At 47.0% G+C, this 15,000-nt stretch overlaps 1 protein-coding gene across 1 annotated transcript in view; it reads right to left on the reverse strand.

Annotated features, from left to right (window-relative positions):
• Positions 1–15,000, reverse strand: part of thsd7ba (thrombospondin, type I, domain containing 7Ba) — a 206,551-nt gene that overhangs the window by 116,835 nt on the left and 74,716 nt on the right. The window lies entirely within an intron of this gene.

Raw genomic sequence — 15,000 nt, forward strand, 5'->3', positions numbered from 1 at the left:
CCTCCGCCAAAACACTCACCCACACCTACACCCGCACCCGCACCCGCACCCGCACCCGCACCCGCACCCGCACCCGCACACACACACACACACACACACACACACACACACACACACACACACACACACACACACACACACACACACACACACACACACACACACACACACACACACACACACACACACACACACACACACGCACACACGCACACACACGCACACACACACACACACCCCTTTTCCACCTTTCCAAAAAATGTGCTGTAGCTCTAACAATAACATCCCGGGGGCAGATGTGTTATCTTTTTGTTCATTCTCCCCCTACAACACCCACCACCCCCACCCCCACCCCCCCACACAAGCACCCTAACCCACCCTCCCAAGCCCTCTCCTGCCATGTAGGGGTCTCGCAGGCCAGAAGGATCAGGAGTGTGATGAGATCTGGTGCTGCTGCTGCTGCTGCATCAAGCACTGTAGGAGCTCTGGTGTGTTATAAGGAATTCCCTTTAGGGAGAGCAGCAGAGAGACATCCTTTGCTTCCAAAGTCAAACGCGCGCGTACGCACACACACACACACGCACACACGCACACACACACGCACACACACACGCACGCACGCACGCGCGCACACACACACACACACACATACACACACACAAATGCATGCAGGCTCCCTTTGCAGTCATCAAAGCCACGGTAGTACGTGAGGGAGATGTACTCCCCAAACGAAACGCGTGGAAGAATGGCAAGCGGGCAAGGCAAGCCAGGAACGCAACACAACGCAGGGTGCCTTGGGTGAGCACGTGAGGCCCCTCTCCTCTCCACCACTGTTGCCAGATGTGTCTGATCAAATCCCGCCCAAAAGGTTCTCAAAAAATGCCAAAATGCGCTAAATTCCATCCAATTTCAAAAAAAGTGCATTGATTTCTATGGGCCCAAAACGGCAGAAAAAAAAACGTGCAATGGCCAATTTTCCCCATTTTTACCCGCAGACGGCCATCCCAAGTAGCCCAATTGGGCGGGTAACCACCCAATCTGGCAACACTGCTCTCCACGCCTTCATGGGATTGGAAGATTACCGCTGCCTGCCTGCCTGCCTGCCTGCAGCGGCCTCTTTGGAGAGCGGAGAGCCCGTGAGCGCCAAGTTAACAAAGAGCCAACATGCCCCAACAGCTTCCTCTTGCCATGCTGGCTTTATCTCTTTGCCCTCTTATAACCCCCCCCCCCTTTTCCTTTCCAATCAAAAAGACATTCATACTAATGTCAAGGATGATGAAACTGGCCTGCTGCTGCTGTTGGCTAACCAATAGGCTGAGTGCTATCTATCTTGAAGGAATGAAACCCATAACAATCCCATAAGAATCGGAGATGAATTAGAATCGTCCGCATTACCCTTCCCTGCTACCCTGCCGTGGCTCAAGCGGTAGGGCACTTGCACTGCTACACCGGCGGCGACCCAAACGACCCGATTCCGGCCCGGGTCCTTTGCCGACCTTTCCCCATCTCTCCCCATGCCCCAACACCCCCCCCGCCACACACACACACACACTTTCTTCCTGTCTGTCTTGACTGTCCTATCACAAAATAAAGGCCCAAAATACAAGCCTGGGCGAATAGCCTACTGTTGAACTGTTGACTCCGTCAATCAGTCTGGCAAAAGCCATGAGGAATCCGTCTCCGTGGACGATGGGAGATGGTCTGATCTTACCAAACTCAAAGTTCCAAACTCAAATTAAAACCCATATTGTGCTTTATTATCATGCCTGTTACGTTATAGTGTCACACAAGCATACACATAACAAAACGAAAGTGTGAATATAGTTACCTTAACCAGTCAGTAACGGAGCTCGCGAGTGAGTTCTACGTCACCACTCTCAACTGGTTGCTGATTGGCGAAACACTGAGAGAACCGAGCTCGAGGCTTTTGCCAGACGATGTGCGGAGCCAAAATCTTTGGGTGGAGTACATGGATGGCGTCGCCAGGCTACCAAAATGCCCCCCAGAATGCCCCACAAAAATAAATGAAGAACCCCTCCATACAACAACTATAAGGACAACTGGAGCAGCAGAAGACCTTATACCTTTACACTATAGTGGGCAGACCATGCCGCATTTAAAAAAAAAAGAAAGCTCGCTAAAAGTTTCTTTTTTGTAATCCTTACTTTTAAAACATAGAGCAATATCTCTGAAACCCCTAAATGACTTTATCCAGAGGACTCAAACTAATTCCCAACTCTTTCGGCGGAAGTTTTTGCATACCGCATAAGATCGCCTATCGCAGCGCAGGCAGCTGAGTTGAATATATTCATACATGGTGGCCCTGCAGTGTGGGACACATTTTACGTAATTACACCTGAGGCTCAGAAACGAACTCATCCACTTCACAGAGGCGCTCTACAGAGAGAGGGGGAGAGAGAGAGAGAGAGAGAGAGAGAGAGAGAGAGAGAGAGAGAGAGAGAGAGAGAGAGAGAGAGAGAGAGAGAGAGAGAGAGAGAGAGAGTTCCCACTGCTCCAGCTGCTGCTTCCCCCCTCCCCCTCCCTTCCTCCCTCCCTCCATCCCTCGCTCACATGAAGATAGATGCTCCGGAGCTAAGGGGTCACACATACATTTTGGCTCCCAGCGACTTCTGACTTATGTCGCCTCACTTTCCTCTCCTCAATCAATTCAACATCTCATCATCTCCTGCGGCTGTACCGAACTGCAGTGCAGCGCAACAGGCCACCCAAACTGTACCAAGTCATAATGGCACCGCATGGTTATTTTTTCGCCCCCGAGTGCCACAGATAAAAAATGTGCATGTAGATTATCTCAATTAACCCAGCCCACAACCCACACTGAGGGGAGCATTCGAACATCTCCACAGTTACAGCACTTCTGCTTTTTCTTTTTTTTTCATTTCTTCTTTAAAAAAAAAAAAAAAAAAAAGTGGTAGCATGATAAAGGAGTTTGATCCCTTCGTTTCCATGAAACACACGCTGTAGAAATGGACAATTACCACAGCGGTTACTCCCACTTAGGCCAGCAAAGGTGTGAGCGTGAAATTGGACAGCATGATTGCACTTGTTACTGTGATGGACAACTGAATTACCACACATGTGGCGCAAAAACTATATACACAGTCTGTCAGCATGACACCATAATACCTACGCTACGCTCTCTGGTTGAGGTACAGTAAAACATGAAACGTCAAATCAAAAGCTATGTTTAATGGTCTTGGTCACCATGGTAGGGAACGTTTCTTTTTAACATATGGGAAATCAATTTGTATCATACAAACATGGAAAGCAAATTCTCATCTCTTTCGCTATTTTCAAATAAGGCAATAAGTACTTTCTCAGAGTATAAGTCGACAAGGTCTGTTTTCCTTTACAACTTAGTTCAGCCAACTATACCACTTAAACAGATATGGGAACAGGACCTGGGGTTGACTATATCCGATGCCCAGTAGAAAGTCATACTAAATCTTACTCATGACACTTCAATATGTGCAAGGCATGGCTTAATACAATGCAAGATCCTCCACAGAGTTCATCTTACAAATGCAAGATAAGCAAGGATATACCCAGACAGAAGTGCTGCCAGTAGTACAGTACAGTACAGTAAGTGCAGGAATCATTCTGCTGACTATGTTCATATGCTTTAGTCATGTCCTAAATGATCTGCATTTTGGTGAAGCATATTGGATAGCATAGCCCTTAAGACCAAGGTAGAACCACATCCTCTTCAGAATTCCCTACCCACATTTTGTATCACCAATATTGTGTTTTGTATAATAACATATACTTCCCATTTTGAACATGTTCATAAACTTTCAATGACAACAGAAAACCTTCAAGATCCAAAAATAGGGTAGCATACTGCTAATTGATATTATATTGAAAAACAGTAAAAAAAAAAAAAAAAAGAAAAAGAAAAGAAAAGAAAGAACTAAAACATATTGTAAAAAAAAAACAATAAAAGGAAAAGATGTTTGACAAACTTGTCTAGGTAACTAGGCCACAAATACCTTTGATTCTATTAGCTATTCTTGTAAAGTGACAAGCCGCGTTTTTGATGTGACTGATCAAAGTGGCATGAAGCTATTGGAAATGGTGAAGTTCGAACGTGGACTTGGCTTTTAAGCAAGTAAACAGTCTACTTACGAAATATAAACAGCTTGAAAAATGTATCACTCACAACCATCTAAAAATAAAAATGGTCTTTTTTAATGCATTTGCGCTGTGTGTACCCAGCTCTTGTTAGTCAATATAATCTCGGCCCACCACATTAATACATCACTTTATGGTTCCTCTGAGTAGGTAAATGTTAAACTGAGAGCCATGGCACCTGGGCAACAGAAATGTCAAATGGAGATCCCGCAACGGAGGTGAGCAGAAAATTAAATGTCATCTTCAGGGAGTCAAAAGGTTGACCTTTAGATAATGCGAATAAAAAGTAGCTCGGGAAAAGACATCATTGGTCGTGCGCCGTTTCTTTTTCCTGAATACACAAAGCTGATCTGACTGGGAAAAAAGAACGCGATAGGAAAGAGACACTTACAACAGCCAGCCCAAAGGCACCCTTCCGGTCAGTGGTGTAGTCTACTTTTTTGTGGTGGGTATACTGTATATTTGATCATTTTTTAGGTGGGGTAAACTGTATATCTTTGTGCTATTCTAAATAATGGATTAATCAATGTTAGGTGGGTATACTGAAATCCCTTGACATTTTCAGGCGGGTATAGTGCGTATACCTGCGTTCTACGTAGACTACCCCACTGGTTCCGGTGGACAAAATAGAGACACACACACCACCAGCAGCCATAAAAAACAATCTCGGCATACATGAGACATGTATGTGTTAATCCATCTGCCCCTGTGACTGTCAGGCTACTTCAGATTTAGGGGCGACAGTCAGACGATAATTCACTGGACTGTCACGGGCGCGCGGGATGATTTCGGGGATTGATCCGAATGATCCCGCCCAGGCTGGGGCTATCGACAGTCCTGCCATGCTTACAGAAAAGGTCATCTAGCAGATTACTGTCACCGCTATTGATTAGAAACACTGATAACGGACACTTTGATAGATCACACAGTCAGTGAGAAAACAGATAGTCCGTGTGTGTGTGTGTGTGTGTGTGTGTGTGTGTGTGTGTGTGTGTGTGTGTGTGTGTGTGTGTGTGTGTGTGTGTGTGTGTGTGTGTGTGTGTGTGTGTGTGTGTGTGTGTGTGTGTGTGTGTGTGTCTGTGTGTCTGTCTGTCTGTGTCTGTGTGCATGTGGAGCCTCCTCTACTGATCTCTATTTAAAGCAGCCAGTGACTGGGGGTTGAGGCAGTCTAACAACAACACACACACACACACACACACACACAGACAGACACACACACACACACACACACACACACACACACACACACACACACACACACACACACAGACAGACACACACACACACACAACAGGCAACACAAGACAAGAGTCACGAGCCTGTGAACAGCAGACACCAACAAAAGCACAAAAACCCGCAAACACAAACAAAACACCTAATCACAGGTGAGAGGTAAGTCGGGGGAGGGTGGGGAAAAGAGCCCCATATGTCTACATCTGGTGAGGCAAGCAGGCAAGTAGGCAAGCAGACGAGCAGACCAGTAGGCAAGCAGGCAGGCAGGCGGGCAGGCAGGCAGGCAGACAGGCAGACAAGCAGGCAGGCAGACAAGCAGGCAAGCAGACAAGCAGGCAAGCAGACAAGCAGGCAAGCAGGCGGGTAGGCAAGCAGGCAAGCAGGCAGGCAGGCAGACAAGCAGACAAGCAGGCAAGCAGGCAGGCAGGCAAGCAGGCGGGCAGGCAGGCAGACAGACAAGCAGGCAGGCAGACAGGCAGGTTGGGAGGTGGGCAGACAAGCAGGCAGGCAGACAGGCAGGTTGGGAGGTGGGGAGGGAGATAACCAGGCAAGCAGGCGGGCGGGCAGGCAGGCAGGCAGGTAGGCAGGCAGGCAGGTATGCAGGCAGGCAGGCAGGCAGGGAGGTAACCAGGCAAGCAGGCGGGCGGGCAGGCAGGGGGGCAGGCAGGCAAGCAGGCGGACATGAAGCAGGCAGGCAGAGGGGCAGGCAGACAGGCGGGCAGGCAGGCAGGCAGGCAAGTAGACAAGCAGGGGGGGCAGGCAGGAGAGCAGGCAAGCAGGCAGGCGGGCGGGCGGAAATGTGCGAGCTGAGGCGGGAGGTTGACAAGCAGCAGATAATAAAGACGTTGGTTACTGAGGAGCCATCTGCATCCAGCACATGGTTTATCTCCTACACACTCTGACTCTCTCCTCCCTTCTCTGTGTGTCTCTCTCTCCAGTGCCACAAACTCTTCCCCTCTCTCTCTCTCTCTCTCTCCAGTGCCACAAACTCTCTCTCTCTCTCTCTCTCTCTCTCTCTCTCTCTCTCTCTCTCTCTCTCTCTCTCCAACGCCACACGCTGCCACCACATAGAGTACGTACTGCCAAGCCTTGCGGGGGGAGAGAGAGAGCGGGGGTAGAAAATCTGGATTAATCCACATTCTATCTGTATGCTATCTTGACAGGCTCTCCCGGGCACCTAATGAAGCATTAAACCTAATTATTCCATCTCAACAAGCCTGGAGTGCTGTCTTCGAACAAAAAAAGGAAAAGAGAAACACAAATGGAAAAAAATGAATAAAAAAAACTTGTGTGTCTTGGCGCATTGTTGCACACTCTACTAATTTCTCATTCCGTTGCTGTGGCTGTTTTTTGGGGGTTTTTTTTTGCTCCACTTTGCTCTACTATGCAGACAACAAAACAGGCATTGTTGGCCACAATATAGTCGAGGCCTACACAAGTACTCATTGTCGCGTATTATCTGCAGAGCAGAGCAGCGTGTTGGGTGGTGTAAAACTTCACAGGCCGCCATTGTCACGAAGCTGAACGCTTTGTGCCGTGACAAATGGCACAATGAGGTAAAGAGCGCAAAAGAAAGACAGAAGCAAACGAGCATACCTTGTGGGAACAATTAATCATGAAAAAGTTTAGCTGGTGGTGGTGGTGGCGGTGCAAACTAAGCTTCAGTGCTTTCTTGTTACAGGAAGAGCGAGCGAGAGAGGGAAGAGGGAAGAGGGAGAGAGAGAGAGAGAGAGAGAGAGAGGGAAGAGCGAGAGAGGGAAGAGGGAAGAGGGAGAGAGAGAGAGAGAGAGAGAGGGAAGAGCGAGAGAGGGAAGAGGGAAGAGGGAGTAGGAGTGGGAGTGTGGAAGATTTTGGTTGGGTGGAAAAACACAGAGGCGCTCCTTCCTGACTCTGTGTGTGTGTAACTGTGTGTGTGTAACTGTGTGTGTGTGTGTGTGTGTGTGTGTGTGTGTGTGTGTGTGTGTGTGTGTGTGTGTGTGTGTGTGTGTGTGAGAGAGAGAGAGAGAGAGAGACAGAGAGAGAGAGACAGAGAGAGAGAGAGAGAGAGAGAGAGAGAGAGAGAGAGAGAGAGAGAGAGAGAGAGAGAGAGAGAGTAAGGGGTAGAGAAAGATTTAAAAAGAGCTAGAGAGAATAAGCGACAGATTTTTAGGGCGACATAGAGAGAGAGAGAGAGTTGGAGAGAGAGAGAGAGAGAGAGAGTTGGAGAGAGAAAAAGAGAAAGAGCTAGAGAGAGGAAGAGAGTGCATGAGACAGAGAGTGATAGAGGGTGAAATGCAGAGAGTAAAATTGAGTGAGATAGAGATAGAGAGAGAGAGAGACTGTGAGATGGAGAGAAAGAAAGAGAGACTGTGAGATAGAGAGACTATGAGATGGAGAGAGAGAAAGAGAGACTGTGAGATAGAGAGAGAGAAAGAGAGAAAGAGAGAGTGTGAGATGGAGAGAGAGAAAGAGAGACTGTGAGATAGAGAAAGAGAAAGATAGAGTGTGAGATGGAGAGAGAGAAAGAGAGACTGTGAGATGAAGAGAGAGAAAGAGAGAGTGTGGGATGGAGAGAGAGAAAGAGAGAGGGTGAGATGGAGAGAGAGAAAGAGAGAGTGTGGGATAGAGAGAGAGAAAGAGAAAGAGAGTGTGAGATAGAGAGAGGGGGGGTATCCCTGTAAATGGATAGCAGCCCCAGGGCCCTCCTGCATTATTAATAGGCATGGATCTGTCGCTAGGTCTCTCCCTCAAGTACTATAGCGCAGCAGGCTCTCGCACACACACACACACACACACACACACACACACACACACACACACACACACACACACACACACACACACAAACACTATTTCTGGAAGGAGCCGGCTGCTCTGTTTCGCTTCAGCATTCAAAACTACCCCCCCCCCCCCCCCCTCCCCCCCTCTGTATTATCATATGAGGGAATGTGACCTTTTCTAAGGCTGGAGTGATTTCAAGAGCTGCATCATCAAGCCCTCAAACCACACATGCACGCATGCAGACGCACACATACGCACGCACGCACGCACGCAGGCACGCACACACACACACGCATACACACATGTACACGAACAGTAGTAGATCTACACACGCACACACAAACACATACACACACACATGCACACACACGCACACACACACACGCACACACACACATGTACACGTACATCTACACACATACACACACATACAACACACACTATGCACAGTTGTGCTATTCTAGTCATCTTCGCACAGGCAAACTTGATCTCCGGGACATTTTTCAGGATGGGCTCAAATTACAGCCTAACAGGTAGAGAGTGTGTAGCGTAGCGTAGCGTAGCATAACGTTAGCATCCACCATCACGACGCGGGGAGTCTTTCGGGCGCCCGCAGTGAAATTGCATCTATGCACTCAATCATGTCCGCCGGCACACAACAACTCATAATTTACCTCCGCTGAGTGTTACCCTGACACATCACTTACTAAGTGACGGCTGAGGACCCATGCGGGGGGGGGGGGGAGTAACTCTGTGTGCGCAAACGCAAGCACTGCACTGCCCATGTAGCATCCCCCCTCCCGAGTGGAGTGATCATCAATGAAATGATGTTTGGAAATGCGATGAGCTGGGCAAAAAAAAGATGATAAAAAAATGATAAATAACTAAAAGGAAAATGATAGAGGAAGCTATCATCACTACAGTATGTGATGCTTTCCATGCTATCACAAAAAAAACCCACAATGGAGTTGAAAAGGAGTGAAGGAGCAAAAAAAAAAAAAAGTTGCTCGCTTCAAAGACATGTGACATGTGAGTGACACAGAAGAAGCAAGCCAGGTGTTTGATCCCACTGTCACTCAGTCGCTCCGTGTGCTCAATGCTGAGATGCTATGACACGCGACGCGATGAGTGACGGCCTGTCAATATGGCGGGAGAACATACAGAGACAGTCTCCAGAAGCAGGGAAGTGGACAGTGGGATTGAGGAAGGCAAAAAGGTCACTTTTCCCAGGCCCAGGGAGAGAGTGGGGCCCAGAATTGGATCCTCATTACATTGTTTTGATTGGGTTTGGGGCCCTTTCAGATGTCTTTGTCCCAGGCCCATGCCAAAGCTGTCAGCGGCCCTGTCCAGAAGCAAGTCCCATTGGACAGACACGGCATTCCTAATCTGATGAACGGATTACATCGGCCCATTGATCAAACCGTCATCCTATCATCTCGCTGAACGTTTTTTTTTTTTGCCAAAAGGTATTAGCATTTTAATGGCAGAGCAACGCCTTAAAGAGTGGAGGAGACAGGAGGGCCGTTACAATGGTATATCAGCTGTGGTCTGTAGACCAGGAGGGTGCGGATGGTGGTGGTGGTGGTGGTGGCGGCGTTGCTGGTTGAGGGAAAGGAGCTCACACGCGCACACAAAAGGCGGAATGGCAGAGGGCACTTTATTGGCAACATAACCTTGGGATGGGATTGGGGAAGGGGTGGATTGCACCCCCTCCCCCTCCTCCAGCTCTGCCCCCCCCAGATGAAAAAATATCTGCCAGATGATGAAAGGTTTTAATCAGTGACAAGCCGGTCTCAGGAAATAAGCGGGGAGGAGGAGGAGGAGGAGGAGGAGGGGAAATAAGTAAATAAATAAATAAAGATGGCTGGTGCTGGCCATTCCATACAGCATTGCTTCACATGTAAAAATTGATTTTCCAGCCACATATCCCCACCAGTCGGGTGATTTGGTCCCTCTATCTATCAATGCCAGAGGTCCTGAGTTTGACATTAGCTATAATTACCGAGAGATTCTGGGGGTTGATAACTCTCAAAGCTCCTGCTATTACAGAATTAGCCCCAGGTCAGCCGCAAGATTTGAGGCTGCAGAGACGCTCTGAGGGAAAAAAAAGAGAAAAAGTCAGCATCCACGACGCAGATAAAAATGGGTCCTCGATGTACTGTACTATAGCCACACAGACAACAGCATCCAAGCTCCTGTGTTCTTGCTGCAGACAGGGCTTATTGGAGGGGAGCATAAAATAGACTGTGTGTGTGTGTGTGTGTGTGTGTGTGTGTGTGTGTGTGTGTGTGTGTGTGTGTGTGTGTGTGTGTGTGTGCGTGCGTGCGTGCGTGCGTGCGTGCGTGCGTGCGCGCGCGCGCGTGTGTGTGTGTTCGTTTGTCCTTATCGCCCCCTGCTTGCTGTCTCAGCGGCCGTTCTACTCGGTTCCCATAGAAACATCTAGGTTGTGCCTCGTGGACCAAGGTCTCACAGGTGCGAGCGCTTAAGCAAGTATCAACCATCTGTTTATTAATTAGAATACATTACAAGTGCCATCACCTCAGAGCCTCGTTAACGCATGCTTTCAACACGCGCAACACAAACTGCAGCGCAACGAGAAGGCCTCTCTCTGAAAGGCGGCAACTGGACTGACGAAGTAACAGAGGGAGAAAGAATGTTCTCCTGTCCTGCTGAGATTTCTTTCCTTCATTTTCAGTTTTTTTCTCCCTGGGAGAAAGTCTTCCTCTGAATGAAAAGGAGCCCCTGTCACCAAAGTAAATAGAAACAGGGAAGCATGTTGCGCGCACGCTCAGGATGGAGTCAAAATAATGAACAAATTACGCTGTTCTGAAATTGCTCCTCGGATCACTGGAATCCTGTCGGAGGGCCGCGGATATTCTGTTAAAAAAAAGTTGCGAAATGGAACCTGTCACTCTTCATTTAGCCCATAAGAGTGAGCGACGTCGCGGGGATGCAGAGAGCGAGAGGCAGAAAGGCGGGAAAAGGCAGGGAGGCAGCCCCCTCGCCTCGTCTGGCCAAAAGCAACCTATACCGCACTCTCACAGATGCACATTACAGGGGGCATTTCCCTCTGATTCTGCAGAGAGTGTGAACACTTTTCAAATCTATACCCATATATCGTGCACTTCACTTCCAATGCTCAAGGTCTCTGGTGGGCCTTCGGTATATTGTGACTGGCACATGCTGAACTGCAAGAGGTTTATGTGTGAAGCTAAACACCTGTGATGTTCGCACAAGCCACATCGCATAAATCATATATGAGAACAACATGTTCGAAAATCAATGGTGTTGTAAACAGAGAAACGCAGGTAGCACAGTTTCCAAAGTCGTCTACTGTAGAGTGGAGCTGATGGTTTCTTGCACAGGCCCTGGTTAACTCTACCGAGTCCCTATACCAGTGTTTTTTAGAGGTGTGTCGTTCACGAACGAGCCGGTTCTTTTGAACGGCTCCCTGAAGTGAACGATGGGAACCGGATCACAGCTGGGGGAGCCACTCAACTGTTATTTTGTTCATTTTTCATTAATTTTAAGCACGTGACCTCAACCAGAGTAATTAAATGTGGGAAAAAAAACACATTGTTTGCCTTACGGAGTGGCAAAAACGGTTTTTAGAAGCAGGAGAATAATCAGTTGTTGTTTGGACAAAATTACCTTGAGGTGGAGTCAAAATATTACATTCTAAACACTGAATAAATCATTTAAAAAAGAGCCAAAAGAGCCAGTTTTTTGAACGGCTCTTTGAAAGGAACGAGCCACTAAGATCCGGATCCCGCTAAAGAGTCATAAATCCCATCTCTAGTGTTTTTCAACACTGCGGTTGGGACCCCATGGGGTCGTCTGAAATTTCAAATAGGGTCGCCTGAAATGTCTCTGTGTAAAAAAAAAAGAATACTGATATATATTCACTAATAATAACTAGTAAATATTGGCACTGAACATTTAGTGAGCACAAGTTTAGACTTAAATAAATATCCATGGGTTTAATAGCATACAATTTAGCTCGTCATGGGGGTTTTTTTGGTCGCAAAAAATGTTAATGCACGTATGTGGAGGGACGGTACCATGCTCAGGGGACCTCAATCTTGGTCGGAGGATGGGGGAGAGCACTGGTTAATTACTCCCCACACCAACCTGGCAGGACGGGAATAGAACCAGCAACCTGACGCCTTAACCCATGACTGCCCTGATACTTCAAGTGTACATTTTTTTAGCTTTACTCATCATTTCCTAGGCAGTACTTAGGGCTTCGTACTTTGTCGGAAGCTTTTTTTTTTATCTGTCAGACTTAACACAGCTGGAGTTGTTGCTGACAGATGTAAAAACCAATGGCACTACTGCCCACAGCTGGAATCCAATGGACTGTATCACAGATTATGCCTACATTGCAGATATTTCCATGTGTGTTGTATTGTATAGTATCATATACTGTAGTTTTATAGATTTATATAGCCAAATTTTACACTTCACTTGTTTATTGATTTATTACACGTCTAAATGTTAAAGGTGCAGATCGTCAACATCTGACAGAATCAAAATCCTTGTGTAACATAGCCAATAAAAGGGTCAATAAATCTGTCATATTGAGCTTTAAAACGGTCATATTATACTCGTTTTCAAGTTGGTATTGGGCTATATAACATGTTCATTGTACAAATCACTGTCAATTCTCTTTTGGTGTTTTCACTTGGCGAATGAGTCATATGGGTCTGTCTGCTTTCTGTGAATATTCAGCCTAGTTGAGATCCAGGTGATTAATTAAACTGTTAACAGCTATTCAAATCCTTTGTCCAGTTTCTGATGCACAATGTAGCAGAAAATACAAAAAGTAGTAATAGTAATAGTAGTAATAGTAATAGTAGTAAATTACAAAATATAATAATATAGTAAATAGCAATAGTATAACATTCAATTTTGATGTCATGTCATGAGCTTAAAGTCCTTTTAAGAGCTGTATTAGACAGACAATACAGAAAAACATGATTTGTTGCACTTTATGGCCCCTTGAACTGTACTGTATGTATTCAACCAGTGTCCCCTGGTACAGAAACCAGGCTCCCACTTCACCTGACCACAGGCCACACGTACTGTGTTCCAACTCTGCATTATGCAGCAGAGCGGCTGTTGGAATATGGGGCCAGCTGTGAGAGGTGCGCCGAGAGTAAATTGGGGCGAGCTCATGTCACTAGCAGTGGCGGTAAACCCTGGCCGGGTCAGCGCCCCATCATTCACTTTTATCTCCCACTCGGGCTCTCCTTTAAAACGAACACTTTGGGCAACATTTGATCTTTTTTTTTTTCCTCCCCCCCCATACCGGATTTCATTCCCCTCAACCCCTTGATTTTACAACTGCCAATTACCTGCCCAGCAGTAAATCGTTTCCCTGTCATTGGTGCTGGTGTCATTCTGCTCAGGAGGAGGACACGGCGGCCACTGCAAACAAGGGCACTCGTAGGGCTGTGACGCCAGCAGGGCTGATGGCAGCTCTTGCCGTGCCCCGGACGAAGTCATCTGAAAGATCCCCCCCCACTGATATATGCAATGTAATGTGGAACCAATCCGGCACTTCCCCCCTCCCTAGGCCTGGGGCAACTGACCTGTTTCTCTGGATGGTCTTATGCAAGGTCTGTACAGTACACTCCTTGCCTGGCTTCACGCCTGTCTGGTGGCAACAGCCGTAATGGGGGGAGGGTTGTCTGGTCGTTTAATTACCACCCCTGAATGCCATGAATCCTCTCGCTGTTCCACAGTGGCATATGCATTGTGTACAACGTATGCAACAGTCCGGCTTTAATTGCCTGCTATTTACTGGCTGTGAGCAACTCGGATCACGTCATAATGTTCATAACATGTTGTCCTGTATCGACTGTGGCGGCCCTGGCAGTGCACACACCTCGGTTTACAGTGATGCAAGCTATGCTGCGATCTTGCAGCACAGAGGGAGTTTCATCACTCTGATGTCGCAACTGGACAGACAGTAAGTCCAAATCAAAATCAGATGTGTTCACGCTTCTGTCGTCAGTTGCATATGTACTATGCATGAGTCGGTCACAGACGATTTCTCAACGGAAATGATATTTAAATCGAATCATGCAAAAGAAAGTACTACACAGGTACTACGTATACGAAGAAAGCCCATGGCTGTCTCACGGGAAGACAGAACCAGAAACCTAACAGGATCAAAAGGGTTAAAAAATATATACGACGAAAAATGGAAAATATTCAATTAATTTAAATAATGTATCAGAAAACTTGAATTAATAGAGTGTGTGATCCCTATAATGACTCAACTCAGGAGGGCCGTGTCGATGCTAATAACCGTCATTACCTAGTCCTTCACAACTCCGAAAGTGTTTTATCTATAAATATCGGCCTAATTAAACGTCATATCTCCTTCGTACATTTAATTGAATCTGGCTGTAATTATCCTGCCACTGTGACAATGAGGCCAAACCACTCCAGATTTTAAAAAACAACAACAACAACCACCACCAATGACGCACGGCTCCTTCTCTAAGCCTACACTCAATAATTACGCTTTAAACAGGAAACATAAGCCAGGCCCTTGTTCGGGCGCAAACAAACATTCAAGAGGTTACAAGACTGATATATATTGCACAACAACGCAGAGATGACAACATCTAATTAATCTATATGCATGAGGAATTAAGTTTGGTAAAGAGAGAGGGAGAGGAGGGAAAGAGAGAGAGCAGGAGGAAATATGAAAGAGGGGGAGAGGGAAAGGGAGAGAGAAAGCGAGATAGTGGGAGAGGGGTAGCATATGTATCATGAGTGCCCTTCCATATGATGATAATTACGTGTTTTCATACGTCGCTAGCACCGTTTGTCATGCACCTA

Source organism: Engraulis encrasicolus, chromosome 13, assembly GCF_034702125.1.
Source record: "Engraulis encrasicolus isolate BLACKSEA-1 chromosome 13, IST_EnEncr_1.0, whole genome shotgun sequence".
Classification (NCBI taxonomy): Eukaryota; Metazoa; Chordata; class Actinopteri; order Clupeiformes; family Engraulidae; genus Engraulis; species Engraulis encrasicolus.